Consider the following 22,228-nt stretch of genomic DNA (forward strand, 5'->3'; position numbering starts at 1 on the left):
AGATTGAAATGCTTTGATTGATTAAACATGACTAATAAACACACGACTGCCTTATTCTGTGTAAGAAGCCACATCATCTCACCAGATCTATCACATCATATCTACCAAAAGGGGCTAACAGTGCGAAGCTAACCAACAAAACATTGACCCCCTGGTGGAAGGCCAGTGAGAATGGAAGCAGAAAAGCACTCCGGTGCACGATTGGAACCCATCATGAGTGATCCATAATTCTATTACCGACAATCAAACTCAATTGTACTTGAGTCATGTCTTCGCAAGAAAACCAGAGTCCTGCTTTTACGAACAGTACATTACCTTTCAAGTTGCATCCACGCACAATCGATCAAAGGTCAAAGATACTATTCCTGTTTTCCAGCTCAGTGCTAATATATGCAGCAGTACTGCTCTGTAGGTATTTCACAGGCCTCATCCATCAGTCCATCCATGCATTATGCATATCAGAGGTCATATTGGCGGCTGCCTCCCCTGCAGAGGCGTTAATCCTTATCTTAGCTGTAATAACAAGATTAGCCAGGCCGAGGGGCTTATTGGGGCAGCTGGGGGTCCTGCTCTGACCGCAGTAGGGTTGACAAGGCCGAACCGATGGGGAAATCCTGCATATTGGGCCAACGGAGCTCATTGATTACTTTAACTTACTAAATTGGCCCGGGGTTGTGTTTGACGCAGTGTATGGAGTCCATCTGTTAAACGGTAGTTAGCTTCACAGGGAATGGGCTAATGTCACGCTAGTGGTGCTGAGTGGAATTTACTTGGACAAGCTGGGATAGAAGTGATGCTTTAGGCAGCTCACATCAGCTCGGTATGGTCATAAAGGTTTATGATGCCTAAGATAATTCTCCTCCGTGGATGTTCAATGTCGCCAGCTATGTTTTTCAGTATCCTATTAATTTGAACTACATTATATGGCCAAAAGAATGTGGACAATTGAAGACTACACCCGTATGTGCTTGTTAAACGTTTCATTTTAAAATCATGGAAATTAATTTCTCTGCTGCAATAACAGCTTTACTCTTCTGGGAAGGTTTTGCGGTATATTTTGGAGCATGGCTGAGAGGATTTTCTCTTATTAAAGACACAAAACCACAGTAAATATTAAACAAAGTGACATTTATTTTAAAGAATTATAGCACATTTAAAGCTGCAGTCTGTAATTTTGCCTCTTTGTCGCCATCTCTGTTTGAAACCTGCAATTGCAGTTGTTTGCGGAATTATTATCTGTACGTGCGTTGAGCTTCGGCACGTCTCCTCAGCGCGGATCAATCTAATGTTTGCTGTCAGTCACCACATCGGTTTGGATACTGTACTTCGGAATCAAAGATTGTAGTCTTAGAAGTATGACCAAAATAAGAATTTTCGATTACAAGCCTGTTCTTTTTTGTGAATCACAAACATTCTGTGCAACCAATGAAGTCAAATTCCTGAGCGAAAGAGCCTTATGAGCTGGTTCTAGATAGCACACGTACGTCTGCAAGATGTCTGTTAAAAATCACTTCATCTGGAAAGCATCTGCTGTTTACAAACATCTGATAGACATCTTTAAGATGTCAGTTTTACATACATTCTAAATCATAAACATCTTAAAGACATCTTCTAAACGTCTAATTGACATCTGACGGGATACGTCCTATAGACGTATTGCAGATGAGCAAACACTCTAAAAAAATACATCTTCCAGACGTAAACACACACATCAAATAGACGTCTCTGAGATGTACATGTGCTATCAGGGATAGTGAATGCAAACACCATGATTGCTGATGCCACTTGATTTGATATTTGTATCTAATGCATTGTGTGTTTTTGTATGCATATGAACCTTTTTTAATTTCTGGCTAAGGAATCACCCTATTCCCCCATCTACAGAGTCATCCATGCTTTGAGAATTCTTCCCGGCATTCCCCATGATCTGAACGGAGCATCGCTCAGTGCCGTGATGGCCTTATTCACACTCAGGTATGCCCGGCATGTACTTGAGATTCATAAACATTTTCACCGTTAGCAATTTTTATTCCTCAAAAGCACACGTCCCATAACTGTCACAGACAGATGCTTGCTTGGAATGATGTATGAATGCTCGGGATGACATGGCTGGCTGCTTTGAGCGGCAATGTTTAGAGTCTATTAATTTTACAGTGCTGTTTGGAATTATCCATCTGTTTAAAGGTTAACTGCCTTCTTGCTTGTGAAGAGTACATTTCTCACACACACTCAAGCTTAACACACGTAAGAACATTACCATCATCGCCGCGCGCAAGTTTTACCGCAGTACACCGTGCACGTCAAGCAGCAAAGCCCATTAAAGGGGTATCGGGCGGCGCGTCTCTCTCCGCTACTTTAACAGGCCTGCTCGTATGTATACTTCTGTACGAGATGTATTATCTGGCAAACAATCCACTTAATGCCCAAAGTGAAGTGAAGAGGCGTTTTTACAAGTCTGTAGATGAGCCTCGCTTTCATGGACGCTGTCCGTACTCTGATTTAGCACGCTAGCTTGCCACTTGACTGTCAGTCGGCCAGAGTAATCTCTCCCCGTCAGCTGCCAGCGAGGGTGAAGTTCATCTTTGCAATAACGTTAAATGCACTGGCGCTTCATCCTTCATGAATATGAATGGCTATATAAATAGGAAAGTTGAAGAGCAGATAGATCGGGTGGCTGTCATTTCAAACTTCCTAATCATCTCCGCTAAAAGCATGCCTTGCCAAACAACACGAGTCAGTGGGACTTGACACGAACCTTGGGAAGTAGCGCTGTTTTGGTTTGTTTTTAGCACGCAACCTATCAAATGTATCTCCCTCGCGAGATTCTCATGGGACGGGTGTATCAGCTGCAACACGCTATGGCGGCCGATTACAAGATGTGTCTTATCTTTGATTTTGCAGTGTGCGGTCTCCTGAGGGTTTGCACCTACTGTGAAGCACATAACGATTCCTAATTCATTGTAACTCAAAATAATAATTGTTGAAGCTTACCGAGTGAAGGAATATAAGGAGAAATTGATATAAATAATTATTCAGGCACAGAGCTTGAGCTTGCTAGTTTGTCGTCTTTAAAGAAACAATTCACCCAAAAATGAAAATTCTGTCAACATTTATTCACCCTCATGTCGTTCCAAACCTGTATGACTTTCTTTTGTGTGTGTGTGTGTGTTTAACCCAAAAGGTGCTATTTTTATCCAATTTCGTCAATCCAAATCATAGTTTTGTTACAGTGAGTCACTTTTTTTTGAGTCATTGAGTTGTACTCAATTCATTAAATCATTCCGTTTTTTTCAGTCAGCTGGTTTATTGGATAGACTCGTTTGAGACCCAGTGTGGATGTCAAGATTTCAGTATATAATTAATTTCATCACACAAAGCTGTTGTATGGCTTCAGAAGACTTGGTTGGAATACAGTGCATGAGTCATATTGATCACTGTATTGATCACATGAGTCATACTGACGGTGCTATTCTATTCAATTCTAACCCTTATCTCATCTCTCGTAGTGAAATCTTAGTTGGCCAGACAGTGATTCATCGTTTATAAAGAGTTAAAATACGAGTTTTTAAAAGCTTAGCTATAAATGAATAGTTCTCAAAACTGGCTATTGAAATGGAGTAGAAACTTGGACACGAAAGCAGTTTTCGATATGTAATGGATTAGCAAGCAGATGGTGTTTCTGTGTCCTTTTTGAAACCTTCAGTCAATGTTTGTTGTAACTGCATGGAAAACAGCGACCAGCACAATTTTTCAAATAGGACGATAACTGTAATGATAAAGATATAGAAAAGATATAGATATAGATCATTCTACATTGTAACAATTTGTGACCCTGGACCACAAAACCAGTCATAAGTCACACGGGTGTATTTGTAGCAATAGCCAACAATACATTTAATGGGTCAAAATTATAGATTTTTCTTTTATGCCAAAAATCATTAGGATTTTAGATCATGTTCCATGAAGATAATTTGTAAATTTCCTACCATAAATATATCAAAAATGTATTTTTGTGAGTGGATATGCATTGCTAAGGACTTCATTTGGACAACTTTAAAGGTGATTTTCTCAATATTTAGATTTTTTTGCACCCTCACATTCCAGATTTTCAAATAGTTGAATCTCAGCCAAATATTGTCTGAACATCAATGGAAAGCTAATTTATTCAGGTTTAAGATGATGTATAAATCTCAGTTTCAAACAAAATTGACCCTTATGACTGGTTTTGTGGTCCAGGGTCACATTTAGAGTGTAACATACATTCTAAATTGAGTCCACACCACAACTATAATAATAATGGCAGAGAGGAACGGAATTTTTTTCCAGATGATAAAACATTGACAGCCAATCAGAATCCATGCTGCTTTAAAGAGCTTGAGCATTTAAAATTCATAACGCTTCATGAAGCAGTGTTTTGAAATCGGCCATCACTAAGTCGTTATTTTGTTTTTATGGCACACCAAAAATATTCTCGTCGCTTTATAATATTAATATCGAACCACTGTACTCACATGAACTGATTTAAACTGATGTTTTTAGTACATTAATGGATCTTGAGAGAGGAAATGTCATTGCTGGCTATGGAGGGTTCACTGAGCCATCGGATTTCAACAAAAATATCTTAATTTGTGTTCCGAAGATGAACAAAGGACTTACGGGTGTGGAACGGCATGAGCGTGAGTAATAAATGACATTATTTTCATTTTTGGGTGAACTAACCCTTTAAAGCAGCAAATGACAGTACTGCAGCATGTGCTTATAATAAACAGGACATTATAGTGTGTTGGTGTGGCCGCTAATATAGTTATTGTTATAGTTATCTTTAGAATTATCATTCGTGGTGTCACCGGGCCTTAAAAGATGACAGAATGTTATTTTTTGGGGCCTCTTTCATACCACCTCTTTGTGGTCTGCTGCTGTTTCTATTGACACTCTTTGAAAAACAACAACCACAAGGCAAGTTGTCAATCATGCACTCTCGTCGCTCTCTGGAGTTGGAGAGGTAGATCTAGCTCTATCTGAAAGCTGTCGCAGACACTACGGTCTCTACTCCGGGGCTGACACGTCCCCATGCTGTTCCCTGTCACCTCACACACGTACACAAACACCAACCAAAACATGTGACACAGAGTGCGACTTCTTCCACACACACACCGAGTTAATTCCCACCTGCGTGTGTTTCTTCTTCCACATCCGGCTGGTGTTAACCAAACCCATGGATGGCGGAGAAAGCAGAAAGGGAGATGACAAAATAAAAAAAGAAAGGGAAAATTGAGCTTCAGCACATGCCAAAGCTGGGGCTGCCAGTCAGTGACACGTATTTTGACAATCATAGGCTGTCATCACTCTGTGATCAGAACTGCCAGTGGTGAGACAGTTGGGAGACGAGCCGAGGACTGGCAATCCTCACCTTCCTCCCTATACAGCAGTGCCGGGAGAGTCACTTTTGTTATTTATACACACACCGCTGTGTTGGAAGGCAGCAAATCAAACATGTCAGAAGAGCCATGTGCCACCCAGAGTGAGTGTTACAGACATACCGAGGCACAGAGAGTTTAGAAGAGTGTTTTGTCCTTACAGATGTCTCATGCAGAAATCTGTCTGTCAATGTAATTTTGATTTGTATATAATGTGTTTCTGTTTGAGCAAGTTTTGCTTTTTTATGATGTTTTATTAACAAAGTTCGGGAGGAGCACGTTCAGGTAATCAACTCAATTAGCGCGACAGGAGGTGTACAGCAGATTCACCTTTGACTCATGACGATTTTCCAGCACTATTCCTATCCCAAACTGTTTTTAAAAATGTGTAGCACATTTAAAATTTTTCCCGTCAAAAAACAGTATTCCTGTAGGTCAAGCAGTAGATCATGGCACCAGCAACCCTAAGGTTATGAGTTTGATTGTGTGCATTGTAAGTTGTTTTAGAGAAATGCATCTGCCAAATGCAAAAAAACAAAACAACAACAACACAGAAACAACACAGAAGCAATGCATTCATAAAAACAAGTATAGTACATTAAATTGCCACTCTGAATGCTCACCATATTTACAGTATAATTCAGTGGTTATGTTAGAAATATGGCAATATTGTGAAATAGCAATAAAATAACACTTTTATTAATATTTTACAGGCCTATTCAAAAGTTTGGGGTCCGTAAGATTTTAAAATGTCTTTGAAAGAAGTCTCTCATGCTCACCATGGCTGCATTTATTTAATAAAAAAAAATACAGTAAAACAGTAATATTGTAATAAATTACAGTTTAAAAGAACCGTTTTCTGTTTAAATATATTTTAAAATGTAAAATGTGAAGGCAAAGCTGAATTTTCAGCAACATTACTCCAGTCTTCAGTGTCACATGATCCTCCAGAAATCATTTTAATATGTTGATTTGCTGCTCAAGAAACATTTATTATTGTTTTTTTTTTTTTTGGAAACGGTGATCCTTTTTTTTCCCCTCAGAATTCTTTGATGAATAGAAAGTTCAAAGGAGAAGCATTTATAAAATAAAATAATTTATGTACATATATTGAGTAATTATATTAATAGATTTTCTTTGTAACAATGTAAAAGTCTTTACTGTCGCTTTGGATCAGTTTAATGCATCCTTGCTGAATAAAAAATAATTTCTTTTTTAAAATCTTTCTGACATCAAACTTTTTCTTTTCTTTCAATTTAAGTTTATATTTTTTGCTGACAAAGAAACATTAAGTTATTAAACATTTGCTTGTTTTTGTCTAAAACTCACTTAAATTTGATGTGGTTATGTGCCTCAGAAACCTGTCTGCAACAGTTTCTGTAAGACTGTTCCTTTTTTTTTTTTAACTATAGCTGCATTTGAACTCATAATTCATCAAATCATAATTGTCTTCTTAAGCAGAGCAAATACTGCAGGAGAACCCAGACCAGGTGATGATCACATGACCTCGCCCTCATTGGTATCCTGATCTGTCTATAAATCTCTCATTGCATTCAAAACATCATTCAAACCATCCAGATTTACAATCCAAATTTACCAGGGGCTTAGTAAAATCTTTTGAGGGAGCTGTGGACCACATGTCATGACGGTAGATGAGTTACAAAGGTTATTCTGTTACACCGTAGTTGCGTTAGCATGTTAGCAAGTTGATGTTGCTGGTAATTAGCATTAGCCAAAGTGCTGGAAATATTTTGACTATGAGTTTGTGTCATGAATTTTAACTGAGGTGGGTGAAGATTCCTGTGTTGTTAACCCCAGCAGTGACAGGGTTAATTTGAACAGTCTGCCCATGAAGCTGCGGGGCAGGGGAGCAGCTTTTTGATCTGTGTGATGGACAGACATTCAACAGCACCAGGGCACAGCATGTAACGAGAGAGAGAGAGAAAGATGGAGGGGGAAAGACGTACAGCATGGCATCTTGTCCATCTTCTGATGTTCCAGCGCTCTGTCTGCCGAGTGTTGTGTGAGATTGTCGGCGTGTGATTTTTCTCTCTGGAGAGCAGGTGGAAGGGAAGGGAGGGGGGGATGCCGCACCAGACTGTTCTGTGCAGCCATGTGAACAGAGCCCTATCCCAAAATGAGCCTAAAGTGGTCATTACATTACAGAGAGAGCGGCAGTAAAGCAGTGGGAATAAAACAAGCCAAATCTAATGTAGTGCTGCACACTTTAGAGGCTTGATAAGAGGTCTCTTCATTTTTAAAATAGTTTTCAGGGCTAAATTTGAATCGTTTGGTTGTAGACGCACACCTCTCAGTCGTCTCCTGCTCTGAAAATAAATTCAGGGGTTATTAGAGTATGCAATGAGAATATTGCTAACAAATTGCTCTTACAGTTTGCTTTTGTTAATCAAAAGGTTCGTGTGCTTATGCACTAACCTATGTGAGTAGTGTGTTCAGGCTGAAAATTCCAACAAGAAGAAGTGCACTTGAAATACCAGGATGATGCACTTACAGTGTTTTACAGATAAAAACAAAGCGTGGAATTTAACATGCAGCTTTCCTTACTTGCATAGCGGAAGGAGAGGGGCTATTACACTACAAAAATTGATGTCTGATCTAAGTATTTTTCTCTTGTTTTCCAGTACAAGTGTCTAAATATTCTTAAATCAAGGTACATTTGCTTGAGAAGAAAATTATGTAAGATATTAAGTCTTGTTTTCTAAAAAAAACCCTTTGGATGTGCCTTTGGATGTCATGAATAGTCTTCATTGTTATAGAATAATGTTGTTGAATATGCCCTTTGAAGCTAAACGCAGATGTTTATGTTGCAAGTCACAGACTGGACTGATGAAATCCGCAATGATTAATCAACTATTAAAGCATGAATTTGTCTACATAATTAGTCTTCATAATATTTACATATGCAGTTCATAGGGAACATGCATACATAGCAGTTACAGCATGAAATAATATTTAAACCTATAAGATTTTGCATAGAAAATTTTAAACATAGCCTCTAACATTGTTATTTCACAATTCTGACTTTCTTTCTTGCATTTGCATGTTTATATCTCCCAGTTCAGACTTTAAAACTCGCAATAATTGTGACTTTATGTCACAATTCTGAGGGGGGAAATTCAGAATTGCGGGATATAAACTCGCAATTCTGATGGAAAAAAGACAGAATAACGAGTACTGTATATCTTTTCCTTCTAAGAATTATGAGATATAAACTCGAAATTAACTGTTTTTTATTCTTTTATTCCATGGCTTCCATAGACTGCTACTGCAGAACTGTCATTTTCTGCCACCAGGTCTTCGAGGGCCACTGATCAAGATTTTGATCGAGATTGATCAAGATTGGAGCAAAACTGTGCAGGACAGTGGCCCTCGAGGACCAGGGTTGAGAACCCCTGGGTTAGAGAGTTGGACTTGTAACCCGGACGTTGTGGGTTTGAGTCTCAGAACAGGCAGGAAATGTAGGTGGGGGAGTGAATGAACAGCGCTCTCTTCCACTCTCATTACCCACAAGTGAGGTGCCCTTGAGCAAGGCACCTAACCCCCAATAGCTCCCCGGACACCACAGCAAAAATGTCTGCCCACTGCTCCGTGTGTGTGATCAATACTCACTGCTGTGTCTGTGCACTTGGATGGGTGAAATGCAGAGCACAAATTCTGGGTATGGAACACCATACTTGGTTACACGCCACGCCACATCACTTTAACGCTTTTTATTATTTATTCTACTCCCAATTCTTGATTTCTTGTGTGCTTTATCTGGGCAAGAACTGCGGTGCTAATATTGTCTCAAGAACGACCTAGGTCAAGAATTTTGTTAAATAATACATTAAATTTTGGTTTGTCTTTCACCAAATCAATATATATGGTATGTGTCGCATGGTATCATTTATTATACTTTTTTTTTTTTTTTTTTTAAGTTTGTTGCTGGTCATATGGCATTGATGCCATTATATGGATGAGTGCAAGCGGGACATTTTTTTTAAAATATTCTCCTTTTGTGGTCCATAAAAGAAAGAAGGATTATAGCAACACCAGGGTGAGTAAATGATGACTTAATTTTCATTTTAGGATGAACTTTCCTTTTAAGATTTTAAGGTACACTCTCAGAAGAAATGTGCAAAAATTGTTTTGTCAGCTTGTCACTGGAACCGTCAAAGAGAAATGTTTGTACCTTATTTACCCCTAAATAGTTCACAGTAGAAACTTAAAGGGTTAGTTCAACCAAAAATGAAAATTCTGTCATTAATTACTCACCCTCATGATGTTCCACACCTGTAAAACCTTTGTTCATCTTCGGAACACAAATTAAGATATTTTTGATGAAATCCGATGTCTCAGTGAGGCCTCCGTTGCCAGCAAGATAATTAACTCTTTCAGATGCCCAGAAAAGTACTAAAAATATATTTAAAACAGTTCATGTGACTACAGCGGTTCACCCTTAATGTTATGAAGCGACAAGAATAATTTTTGTGCACCAAAAAACAAAATAACGACATTATTCAACAATATCTAGTGATGGGTGATTTCAAAACACTGCTTCATGAAGCTTCGAAGCTTTACGAATCTTTTGTTTCAAATCAGTGGTTCGGATCATGTCTCAAACTGCCAAAGTCCTGCCCCCCAGTGGTGAACCATTGAAATTTCGAAACCCTTATGACGTAACGAAGCCTCGTTTACTGAATTCACATGACTTTGGCAGTTTGAGATTCCGAACCACTGATTTGAAACAAAAGATTCGTAAAGCTTCGAAGCTTCATGAAGCAGTGTTTTGAAATCATTAGATATTGTTGAATAAAGTATTTTTTTGTTTTTTTTGGTGCACAAAAAGTATTCTCGTTGCTTCATAACATTAAGGTTGAACCACTGTAGTCACATGAACTGTTTTAAATATGTTTTTAGTAGCTTTCTGTGCATCTGAAAGTGTTAATTAGCTTTCTGGCAATTGAGGCCTCACTGAGCCATCGGATTTTATCAAAAATATCTTAATTTGTGTTCTGAAGATGAACAAAGAACTTACGGGTTTGGAACGACATGAGGGTGAGTAATTAATGACAGAATTTTCATTTTTGGGTGAACTAACCCTTTAAGGATACATACTGAATTACTTTGTAATGTGCAACTTTAAGGGTACTGCACCAGTGACAAGCTGTACCCCTAAAGGTACAATTTACAGACACTGTACTAACAGTAACTGTAGTAAGAATTTTAGCAGAAGCTTTGGTTTCCATGGTAATTTTGTTTGTTTGTTTGTTGGACACAGAAGTAACAACCCATTACTCTTGGACTATATCATTATTTACCAATAATGGCTGATCATCTCCGCAGTAATTTAAATGAACCGCAGCATCCTAAAGGTGCATGATTTGTAGATGTCAGTTAAGTAAAGTCTATGTTTTTTGTATTGAGTATTATTATTCTATTCACATCTGGCTTACTGGACAGCCTGAAACAGATGTTGGAATATTCTATTTGACTCACTTTTGTTTTGCTTAATAATCAGCAACATGTGTTTTGTAAACAGTGTGACCTGTATGGCCCTGATTAGCGTTTGAGAAGCAGGAATCTGATCTCAGGTCAGATATATTAAGCTGTGTATAAGTGGAGTGCTTCTAATTACAGCAGGTGTGATTTAATGCATTTAGTCTGCGTGATATTGTGTCAACAGCTTTACTCACTGAAGGTATAGACAATGTTTAGTCACTCCGTCTGACAATAACGAGGGATTTTAATTAACAGCCTGTCTTATTATCCTCTCACATTGAACAACATATCATCAGAAATGGAAAGAAACACAGCTGACTTCAAGGGCTGTCTCAATTTGTACACAGTAATTAAAATCAAATGACAATTTCATTTGACTGTTTAATTGCTCGTTTAGAGCAAACTTTGCAAAAAATGTGTGCAGGTAGCTACATACAATGGCGTGTAAACACAAATATAGGCACAGAACCTCTTTTGCATGAGCATATGCGTGCAGACAGACACACACACACACACACACACGTCTGGCTCACATTCCGCTACATGCCGTCTGCTTTTCAACTTTGATGCAACTTAAGAAGAAATCACCTCCCACTTCTTTCTCTCGCCATTTCGTATAGGTGCCGTGAACACTTTTTAATGCAGTAAGAGAATATGAAAAAAAAGTCTGTTAGTAGTCGAGGCTTGGATGTGTGCTTGTCACTGTGTGTTTATCGAAAAACAAGTGCCTATCTCGTCTCAATGTCTAATTAAAGGGATAGATTCTCACAACAATAAATGAATATGCAGATGAGTCTTGCGTCTGGTGCTAATTTCATGAAGCGACGATAACGAGGCCGAGTTAATCTCCTCTCTTTTAACCCTGATTTAGTTGATCCACCATAACAAACAAACAGGAATAATAATCCTATTATTGTCTTAATAGCACATTTTGTTCTGAGAAGTCTTTCTGAAGACGGAGCTTTGAGGTAATGCTGCCTTTATTGAAACAAACAAAACTCAGAAATCAATTTTCATTCTTGCTTTGTCTCTCGCATTTGCTCCCCATACGATATCTTTACGTCTCCCGTTGGTTTATATATTTATTTATTTATATCTTCTCCTCCTCTCAGCCCTCTGTTTTTACTGTCTGCCATGTTTCTCAGCTGGTCGAATAATGATAATGAACAATACGAGCCCAGGTTGGAATTAACAATAAGGAGCTTATAGTCTTCCAATGTCACATGCATTTACCACTTGCCATTCAACATTACAGTTTTATAGGTTTTACCTGGATGTTTGTTTCAGCGAATCATTCACAGACGACTTTAAAGCTCTCTGGATATGGAGTCGAGGTGTTTGTCTTTTGTCTTTAGTTGTTTTTGTCTGTTTTATGCCCATGACAATTTTCAAAGTCAGCGTGAAATTAAATTAATGATGTTTACTTTCTAAATACAGATTCTTGGTGTTATTGTGAACAATGGAAAAAAAGTGTGTCATCTTATCTTCCAAAACGGTTCTTTGATAAAGAAAAAAAAAAAAAAATCAGTTTGATAAATTTTAGCCCTGTTTTATCTTGTTGAATATCTTATTTCACTATGAAATATTTCAGGTTACAGAATTAAAATTGGTAATAAATAAAAAAATCATAAATTATATGTACACCTTTATTAGCTACACCTTGCTAGTACAGGGTTGGACCCTTTGCTTTTAGAACTGCCTTAATTCTTCATGGCATAGTGTTACAGTAGCTGTATATCAAAGCACGACAGAGATGAAGATAACGATACAAGCAATACTTTAATAAAACACAGGAGATTCCAACAAGGTATGACAGCATGTACACATAAACGAGAATGGACAAGGAGTGAAGGAGAACACTGGGTATACAGTGGGTACTGAAAGTATTCAGACCCCCTTAAATTTTTCACTCTTTGTTATATTGCAGCCATTTGCTAAAATCATTTAAGTTCATTTTATTTCCTCATTAATGTACACACAGCACCCCATATTGACAGAAAAACACAGAATTGTTGACATTTTTGCAGATTTATTAAAAAAGAAAAACTGAAATATCACATGGTCCTAAGTATTCAGACCCTTTGATCAGTATTTAGTAGAAGCACCCTTTTGATCTAATACAGCCATGAGTCTTTTTGGGAAAGATGCAACAAGTTTTTCACACCTGGATTTGGGGATCCTCTGCCATTCCTCCTTGCAGAACCTCTCCAGTTCTGTCAGGTTGGATGGTAAACGTTGGTGAACAGCCATTTTTAGGTCTCTCCAGAGATGCTTAATTGGGTTTAAGTCAGGGCTCTGGCTGGGCCATTCAAGAACAGTCACGGAGTTGTTGTGAAGCCACTCCTTCATTATTTTAGCTGTGTGCTTAGGGTCATTGTCTTGTTGGAAGGTAAACCTTCAGCCCAGTCTGAGGTCCTGAGCACTCTGGAGAAGGTTTTTATCCAGGATATCCCTGTACTTGGCCGCATTCATCTTTCCCTCGATTGCAACCAGTCGTCCTGTCCCTGCAGCTGAAAAACACCCCCACAGCATGATGCTGCCACCACCATGCTTCACTGTTGGGACTGTATTGGACAGGTGATGAGCAGTGCCTGGTTTTCTTCACACATACCGCTTAGAATTAAGGCCAAAAAGTTCTATCTTGGTCTCATCAGACCAGAGAATCTTATTTCTCACCATCTTAGCAAACTTCATGCGGGCTTTCATGTGTCTTGCTCTGAGGAGAGGCTTCCGTCGGGCCACTCTGCCATAAAGCCCTGACTGGTGGAGGGCTGCAGTGATGGTTGACTTTCTACAACTTTCTCCCATCTCCCGACTGCATCTCTGGAGCTCAGCCACAGTGATCTTTGAGTTCTTCTTTACCTCTCTCACCAAGGCTCTTCTCCCCCGATAGCTCAGTTTGGCCGGACGGCCAGCTCTAGGAAGGGTTCTGGGCGTCCCAAACGTCTTCCATTTAAGGATTATGGAGGCCACTGTACTCTTAGGAACCTTAAGTGCAGCAGAATTTTTTTTGTAACCTTGGCCAGATCTGTGCCTTGCCACAATTCTGTCTCTGAGCTCTTCAGGCAGTTCCTTTGACCTCATGATTCTCATTTGCTCTGACATGCACTGTGAGCTGTAAGGTCTTAAATAGACAGGTGTGTGGCTTTCCTAATCAAGTCCAATCAGTATAATCAAACACAGCTGGACTCAAATGAAGGTGTAGAACCATCTCAAGGATGATCAGAAGAAATGGACAGCACCTGAGTTAAATATATGAGTGTCTTCAGTTTTTCTTTTTTAATAAATCTGCAAAAATGTCAACAATTCTGTGTTTTTCTGTCAATATGGGGTGCTGTGTGTACATTAATGAGGAAAAAAACTGAACTTAAATGATTTTAGCAAATGGCTGCAATATAACAAAGAGTGAAAAATTTAAGGGGGTCTGAATACTTTCCGTACCCACTGTATATACAAGAGACCAACAAAGAGAACTAAACAAGGTGATGAGCTAAGTAACTAGACACAGGTGGGTCAAATGAACTAATCAGACTGGGGAAAACTGGGTCACAGGGGAAACAGAAACACAAGACATGACATATCGCCCCCCTCCCGGGAAGGCGCGTCCTCGCGCCGTATAGAGTCCAACTGAGGAGGGGGGGGTGGGGGCTCTAGAGGAGGGTGAAGGGCAGAGGAACAAAACAAAAGTCCACAGAAAACAACAAATAGTCCAAGGGGGAGTGGAGGGTGGGAGGAGCCAAGGGGAAGCCTGGAGCAGGAGGGGTCAGATGTTGGTCCAGAGACCAACCGTGATGAGGCCCCAGGGTGGGGTCGAGAACAGGAGACGCCATAGTGGAGTGTTGAGAGGCGCCACCCTGGGGATGGCCGATGGAGAGGCCACTGACGATGGAGATCCAGGTGGAGCTGGCATGCTGGAGGACCCAACCGACACTGCTGGATCTGGAGACCGAGATGGAGCCGGGACGACGAGCATCCGAGGTGGAGTCCGGGAACCTGAAGACTGAGACGGAGGCGGTGTGACAGAGGACGAAGGAGGAGATGGGGGGAAGGAGGAGCCAGGTGAAACTGAAGGTGCCAGCTGGACGACGACCTACCAAGTCAGAGCCTGAGGGACGAGGGAGCCCGGTGGAGTCTTGAGGCTGAGGGTTTCTGGTGGAGGCAAGGGAGGGAGAAGCCACGGCGGAGGCGACGCGTCGACAGGCTGTGGTGGAGAGTTGGGGTCGGCTGGAGGCGGAGCCAGGAGATTCTCTGGCCTAGGTGGCGCTGGTGACCTGAAGCTTCGAATCGGTCCATACACTTGAGTGATGGAGCTGAAGAGGGGCTGAAGGGTACCAGAGGAGGCCGAAATGATGAGCAGGCAATATGAGGAGGCAGGAGAGGGAGGCTGGGAGGGAACACAGGAGACACAGGGCTGGATGGAACCAGCGGGGAGACGGACAGTTCAGGGCTGGACGGAACCAGCGGGGAAAGGAGACATAGGGAATTAACCTCCTCAAACACCTCTAATAAATCCAAAAAAGTTCCAGTGGCCATAGCGATCCCATCCACCGCGGTGAGGTTGTGGGCGGGGCCTTCCTCCCAGCCCTCGAACTCCACTAACACTCCCTCGGCAGCACACGATGTAATGGGCTCACGCACCTGGTCAGACACACCTTGCGATTCACACCCCAGGGCAAAGACTCCTTCCGTCCTCTCCTCAGGTTTGGTCTCGTTCGTCCCAGCAGGTTGAACTCCACGGTCTGTGGTGGGCTCTCGTCTCTCCATCGTGCACGTAGTCGGTGGCGGGTGGCTGGTCTCTGGATGTGGAGCGATGCTGGTGTCATCCTCAGCAGGGCAGACGGTGAACGGAGAGTTGTTGTTCACCAGCACCCACTCCACGTATACAGCGAAGTCCTCCGTTGGACCGCCCGCTGGAATGCATGTCTTGGAGTATTGCTCGTATTGTTATCTTCATCTCTGTCATGCTTTGATATACAGCTACTGTAACAGAAGAACGGACCAAAACAGGATTTTTTTTCCCCCCAGTTTTTGTTTCTTTTTTTCCCTCATGGCTCTACCCGCTGTCCAGTTCCTCTGCCTGGAGCAGGGAGACCGCTCGCTGGAACTACACACTTTCTCCAGCTTTCGTGCCAGACTAACTTCCCGGACCGCTCGCTCTGTGTATTTTATCACACCGGCCTGAGCGAGCGGTCCGGGAAGTTAGTCTGGCACGAAAGCTGGAGAAAGTGTGTAAAAAAAATCCTGTTTTGGTCCGTTCTTCTGTTACAGTAGCTATATATCAAAGCATGACAGAGATGAAGATAACAATACGAGCAATACTTTAATAAAACACAGGAGATTCCAACAAGTTATGACAGCATGTACACATAAACGAGAATGGACAAGGGGTGAAGGAGAACACTGGGTATATATACAAGAGACCAACAAAGAGAACTAAACAAGGTGATGAGCTAATTAACTAGACACAGGTGGGTCAAATGAACTAATCAGACTGGGGAAAACTGGGTCACAGGGAAAACAGAAACACAAGACATGTGACACATAGATTCAAGAAGGTGCTGGAAATTTTCTTTAGAGATTTTGGTCCATATTGACGGCTACAACATGCATGATGTGAATGCATCATGACTTTGTGACATGGTGCGCTATCCTGCTGGAAGTAGCCATCGGAAGATGGTACATTGTGGTCATAAAGGAATGGACATGGTCGGCAACAATACTCAGGTAGGCTGTGGCATTTAAATGATGCTCAATTTGTGCTAAGAGGCTCAAAGTGTGCCAAGAAAACATCCCCCACACTAAAGGCAGGATGGATCCATGCTTTCATGTTGTTTACATAAAATTCTGACCCTACCATCCAAATGTTGCAGCAGAAATCGTGACTTTTCCAATCTTCTATTGTCCAATTTTGGTAAGCCCTCACTGGATATTTTCTATTTTTGGACCATTCTCTGTAAACCCTAGAGATGGTTGTGTGTGAAAATACTAGCAAATCAGCAGTTTCTGAAATACTCAGACCAGCCCGTCTGGCACAAACAACTATGCCACATTCAAAGACACTTAAATCACCTTTCTTACCCATTCTGATGCTCAGGCCTAGTCCACACGTACACGGATCTTTTTATAAACTCCTTTGTTTAAAAAAAAAATATCTGTCCACATGAAAATGCAAAAACACGCTATGAAGCAGAGCATGCCAAACCAACAGGTGGCGATATAACCCTAAACGTAAACCTATGTTGGCCAATCAGAAGCCTGAAAAAAACGGTTATTACCGCTTCTGGTAGGCTAACAACATGTAAACAAAGGAGATAGCGCCGCACAATCTGACGTCAAACAAATGAGATAACAGCGCGCACTCTGACGTCACAAGCCAAAATCTCTGGTTTCACCGGCTACACGACAACACTGCAACCGGAGTTTCTGAAAATCTTCACCCTGGCAGGAGTTTTCAAAAAGGTTTGGTTTCAGTGATCTGATACTGCGTTTGCATGTGGACGAATGGCCAAACCGCATAGAAAAAGCTGCGGTTTTGAAAATACCCATGTTCGTGTGGACAGGGCCTGATTAGATATTTGTGCTAACAAGCAGTTGTACCTAGTAATGCCACAGGTGTTTTAAAAATAAATAATATACATTTTAATATTATATTAATATAAATAAATAATATTAAAATAAAATTATGTTTTTGCTCAAAAATCTTAGGGGGTTTTGTATACCCCTCAGTTTGATTGGGCATGGCGCTTCTGGGCGACTGCAAGGACTGACGAGTGCCAGTGTGACAGCGTTGCAGGTGTGAGAGAGGGTTGGCATTTTGAAGGGCACAGTGGGTGAGGTGGGAGAGCAGCCAGGACTCACAGAGAAAGGCAAAGTGGCACACAGTGCAAGGCTTGGTGGACAGAGCAGCACTTCCTTTGCAAGCGACAAGGGGAGGGACGCTGGCACACAGATAGTACAGGGTATTTATAGAAAGCAGGGGAGATGGTGCCATAGCAGATACTGCTAACTAACATATGGACTGATCTGTTATAGTTCTGGAGGGGGATACTTTTGAGGGTTAGTTTTAGTTTCCTAGTAAGTAGCCATTTTAAGAAGATAGACTAATTGTGCTTGTATGAACTGAACAAGACTTGTTTCCTTGATGTAACTTGTGTTAATCAATGCATCAAATAAATCTAAAGAATCATGGTTAATTAACATAGTTAATAGTTTGAAAACATTAATCAACAAAGCTAAATACAGTAAAAAAAATTGCATTGTAATATATGAATGTTTTTAAAGCTGCATGTGTCACTGGTGGCACCAAACAAAATTTGAAAATACTCTCCCGCCCTTCATAAGTTAACCAACAGGTAGTCTCTCCCCTGTGGAAGCCTGTTTCAGTCTAAAAGTCAAAAATAAAAAGATAATTTTGAGATAAAGTTTAAAATACGAAATAAGCTGCTGCAATTGTGAGATATAAAGTCACAAAGGCAAATCAGTATTATTTACTGACTGTGCTATTATAGTATTTATTAATATTTTGAGTCTTTTTATTTTCATATTTTCGATTTTTTAAGTTATTTTGTTACGTGTTTTGTCATTTTAAATATTTCTATTTAGCTTTCATTTATTTTTATTAGTTTTAGTTTCAGTAATTTTAGCATTTAAACGTATTTATTTCAGTTTGTTGCAACATTTCTAATTTTTGTTTCATTCAAGTGTAATATTTTTATCTTGTTTTTCACACCATCTGTTGTGTTTTCTGTTTTGTTTTCAAGGACTTTTAGTTTATTCATCATTTCCTGTGTTTCCTTTCTGTTTTAGTTCTGTTTCAAACTATTAATTGTTTCGTAACACTTTACAATAAAATTCATTAGTTAACTACATTAGTTATGAACTAATAATGAACTGCACTTCTATAGCATTTATTAATCTTTGTTAATGTTAATTTCAATATTTACTAATACATTATTAAAATCAAGAGTTGCAACATTAGTTAATTCTCTGTGAACTAACACGAACAAACAATAATCAGCTGGATTTTTATTAACTAACGTTAACAAACATTAACAAATACAGTAACAAATGTATTGATCATGGTTAGTTTATGTTAGTTAACACATTAACTAATGTTAACAAATGAACCTTATTGTAAAGTGTTACCAATGTTACATTGATTACTCACACCTGTTCCTCATTTAGTTTCTGTGTATATAATGCCCTCAGTTTCTTTCCTTTATTGTCTGGTGTTGTTTGTGTATCGTGCACACTGTTGTGTTGCCTGCTCTTTGTTTTGGATTAGTCGAATTGTTGAATTCTACTCTTTTGTTTTGTTAAATAAAATCATGCTGCTATTTTAGATCCACATCTTCATCCTCAGCCAGCTGTGACACTAATATTTATATTTTATTTCAATTTTATTTCTTTAGTTTTAGTTAAAGGGATAGTTCACCCGAAAATGAAAATTTGATGTTTATCTGCTTGCCCCCAACGCATGCAATATGTAGGTGACTTTTTTTCTTCAGTAGAACACAAATGATGATTTTTAACTCCAACCGTTGCCGTCTGTCAGTCAAATAATGTGAGTGAATGGGAACTCGATCAATAAGAGTCAAAAAAACTTGCATGGACAAATCCAAATTAAACCCTGCGGCTCGTGACGACACATTGATGTCCTAAGACACGAAACGATCGGTGATGTCTGACACTCATTGAAGTATAAGCGCGAGACATCACTGCCGTTGTCAGAGCGCGATCAGACCTCACTAAGCGAGTGCTGAACGCAGATGGACATAGTGGTGTATTAGAGGTAAAAATGATATAAATACTGTTTGGTTTCTCGCACAAACTGATCGTTTCGTGTCTTAGGACATTAATGTGTCGTCACGAGCCACAGGGTTTAATTTGGATTTGTCTGTTCATGTTTTTTCGACTCTTATTGATAGAGTTCCCATTCACTCCCATTATTTGACTGACAGACGGCAACGGTTGCAGTTAAAAATCATCATTTGTGTTCTACTGAAGAAAAAAAGTCACCTACATCTTGGATGCTTGGGGTAAGCAGATAAACATCAAATTTTCATTTTTGGGTAAACTATCCCTTTAACAATAACAACACTGATGACAATATATAAAGTTGAAATCATGGAAACATTCATATTATGAGATTAAAAATTCACATTTGGGAGATTAATTCCTCAAAAATGTATTTCTCATAATGGCAACATGACAAATACCTTTTTATTTCTCTTAATCTGAGGCAAAAATGTGCTTCAATTCACACCAAACTCAATCTGTTGGTGGTTGACTATCTGTTGGCTACTGTTTATTACCATGTTTTTCCATATACAGTCAATCAATAGTGAATGTGAGTGATCAGAATGTGCTGTCAGTTTGAGGTTGTGAGCGTCTGTAAGTGGGTCAAAGGGTGGGTCTGTGTATCACATTTGGGGGACATGGGTGGGGTTGGGGTGGGGAGGAGAGGGGTAACTCAGGCCTAAAGGCAAATCTCATATCAACATCCACAGTAATAACATCTCCTAATTACCATAATAGCCCAGCTTATCTGATGCGTTTAATTATGTGGGCATGTCTGCTATCCATTTCAAGAGGATGTGTGGCATCAGTGGGCACGCATGCAATCCGGCTCTGTGACTTTAGTGTTGAAACATACTGCTATTGAAGCCCAAGACACATCCCCCACTTTACCGTAGTCCAAAGGCATTTATATAAAATGTACATCAATTATGACAGCCTGGACCAACACACGGCACTGAGAATGAAGTGGATGTTGAATTGCATTGAGCCTTTTCCATACGAAGTATGGGTGTACAATAATAGCCCGGCCCTCAGGCCAGGAAATATAGCATATGACTTGTCTCTTGATTCCTGAGGGCTACATTAGCTGTTATCAATCTCTTTTGATAGCCTTTATTTGCAGATATCCTTAAGCCCTGTGCAATGATTTACATGGCGTAGCAGCACAGGAGATTGTTCCTGAATGATAGCCCGTGGTAGGTCTTCCAGTCGTCCTCAGGACACGACCATCGACACATTAAAATGGAAATCGCTCTTTTTTTCTCAAGCATTGATGTCGAACATGTCCTAGTCTGTTCTCGTTTTCAGCCCTCCGTCTCTCGTAGGTCATTCTCATTTTGTCTTTATAAACTGCGTATTCAGTGGAACGTATATCTAATATGTCTCGCGAAGACACTGCACTCCTCGTTCTTCAGTCGGCTCTCAGAAACGCCTGAATGCTCGTTCTCTTTCTTCTTTCTAAATCTTTAATATCACCCTTTAATCTTCTTCATTAACAAATGTCTCTTAATTGTCAGAGTTGCTTCTCAGACATCAGATTTAGCGTAAGCCGATTGCAATAGCGGATGTTGTTGGACTAATTTGCTAGCATATTGAGAGTTGATGATCAGAGTAGGACAGGGCCCCTGGCTGGACATGGGATTGAAACTCTTTGATATGAGCAGCACCCTGCTGACAGGAATGTGGAAAAGCCATATGGACAGAGACCAGCTGAGTCCTTGGACAAACTGCAAAAACCCCACACTGACCGGGATCGACTAGGAAGGGGAAGAGCTACTTATTCCCTCAGAGCTTGTATGTTTTTGCACTGCGGGGCTTTGAACACACAGATCTAATGAATGTTGCAATGATGTGTGTTTGTAAAATTACTTGAGAAAAAGTCTGGAATAAGAGGGGAAGACGAGAGTAAACATGTGTTCACTTAAAGACTAGAAATTTCCATTCATCTGTGCAACAGTTTATGTTGCCAAGCCAATTAGCTAATGTTCAACCAGACAAATTTTGCTTGATAAAAATTACCATCATGGATTATTTATGGCCAAATGGTTAGATGATCTTAAAAGTGTTCTCTAAGGAGGATAGAGAAAACCATTCCTTACAACAGCTAAAACATGACTGTTTGATCTGAATCAGGTTGAGAGGACATTGGTCCTTTTGCCTATTTTAGAAGCTACAAAATGTCTGTATGGAAAGGAAAACGTGCTCTGCGAAGTTGGAATTTGTTTTTAATTTTATATATTTTTTATAATAATAATAATAATTTGATATATATAAAACCCTGTTTTGGCATTAAAAAAAACTACTATCAGGATTTACTAAAGACATGCAGTGAAAAAAATAGCACTGAAAAGCTGTGGACAGCTGACCTTTTTCTGACCACTTTCAGATGCAAAATTTGTTGGAGGAGAGTATTTAAATGAATCATGCAAGGTGATTTACTAGGTTTGTGCTAGTCAATTTACTGGTTTTTGCCATTGTTTACACTGCCATTATTTGCTGCCCCAAAAAAG

General features: G+C 39.9%; 1 long non-coding RNA gene across 2 annotated transcripts in view; it reads left to right on the top strand.

Annotated features, from left to right (window-relative positions):
* Positions 1–22,228, top strand: part of LOC125275433 — a 71,554-nt gene that overhangs the window by 3,827 nt on the left and 45,499 nt on the right. For both annotated transcript variants that reach the window (XR_007186442.1, XR_007186443.1), the window contains exon 2: positions 1,885–1,974. This is a non-coding gene — a long non-coding RNA (uncharacterized LOC125275433). The remainder of the gene's footprint in view (positions 1–1,884; positions 1,975–22,228) is intronic.

Source organism: Megalobrama amblycephala, linkage group LG9 (genome assembly GCF_018812025.1).
Source record: "Megalobrama amblycephala isolate DHTTF-2021 linkage group LG9, ASM1881202v1, whole genome shotgun sequence".
Classification (NCBI taxonomy): Eukaryota; Metazoa; Chordata; class Actinopteri; order Cypriniformes; family Xenocyprididae; genus Megalobrama; species Megalobrama amblycephala.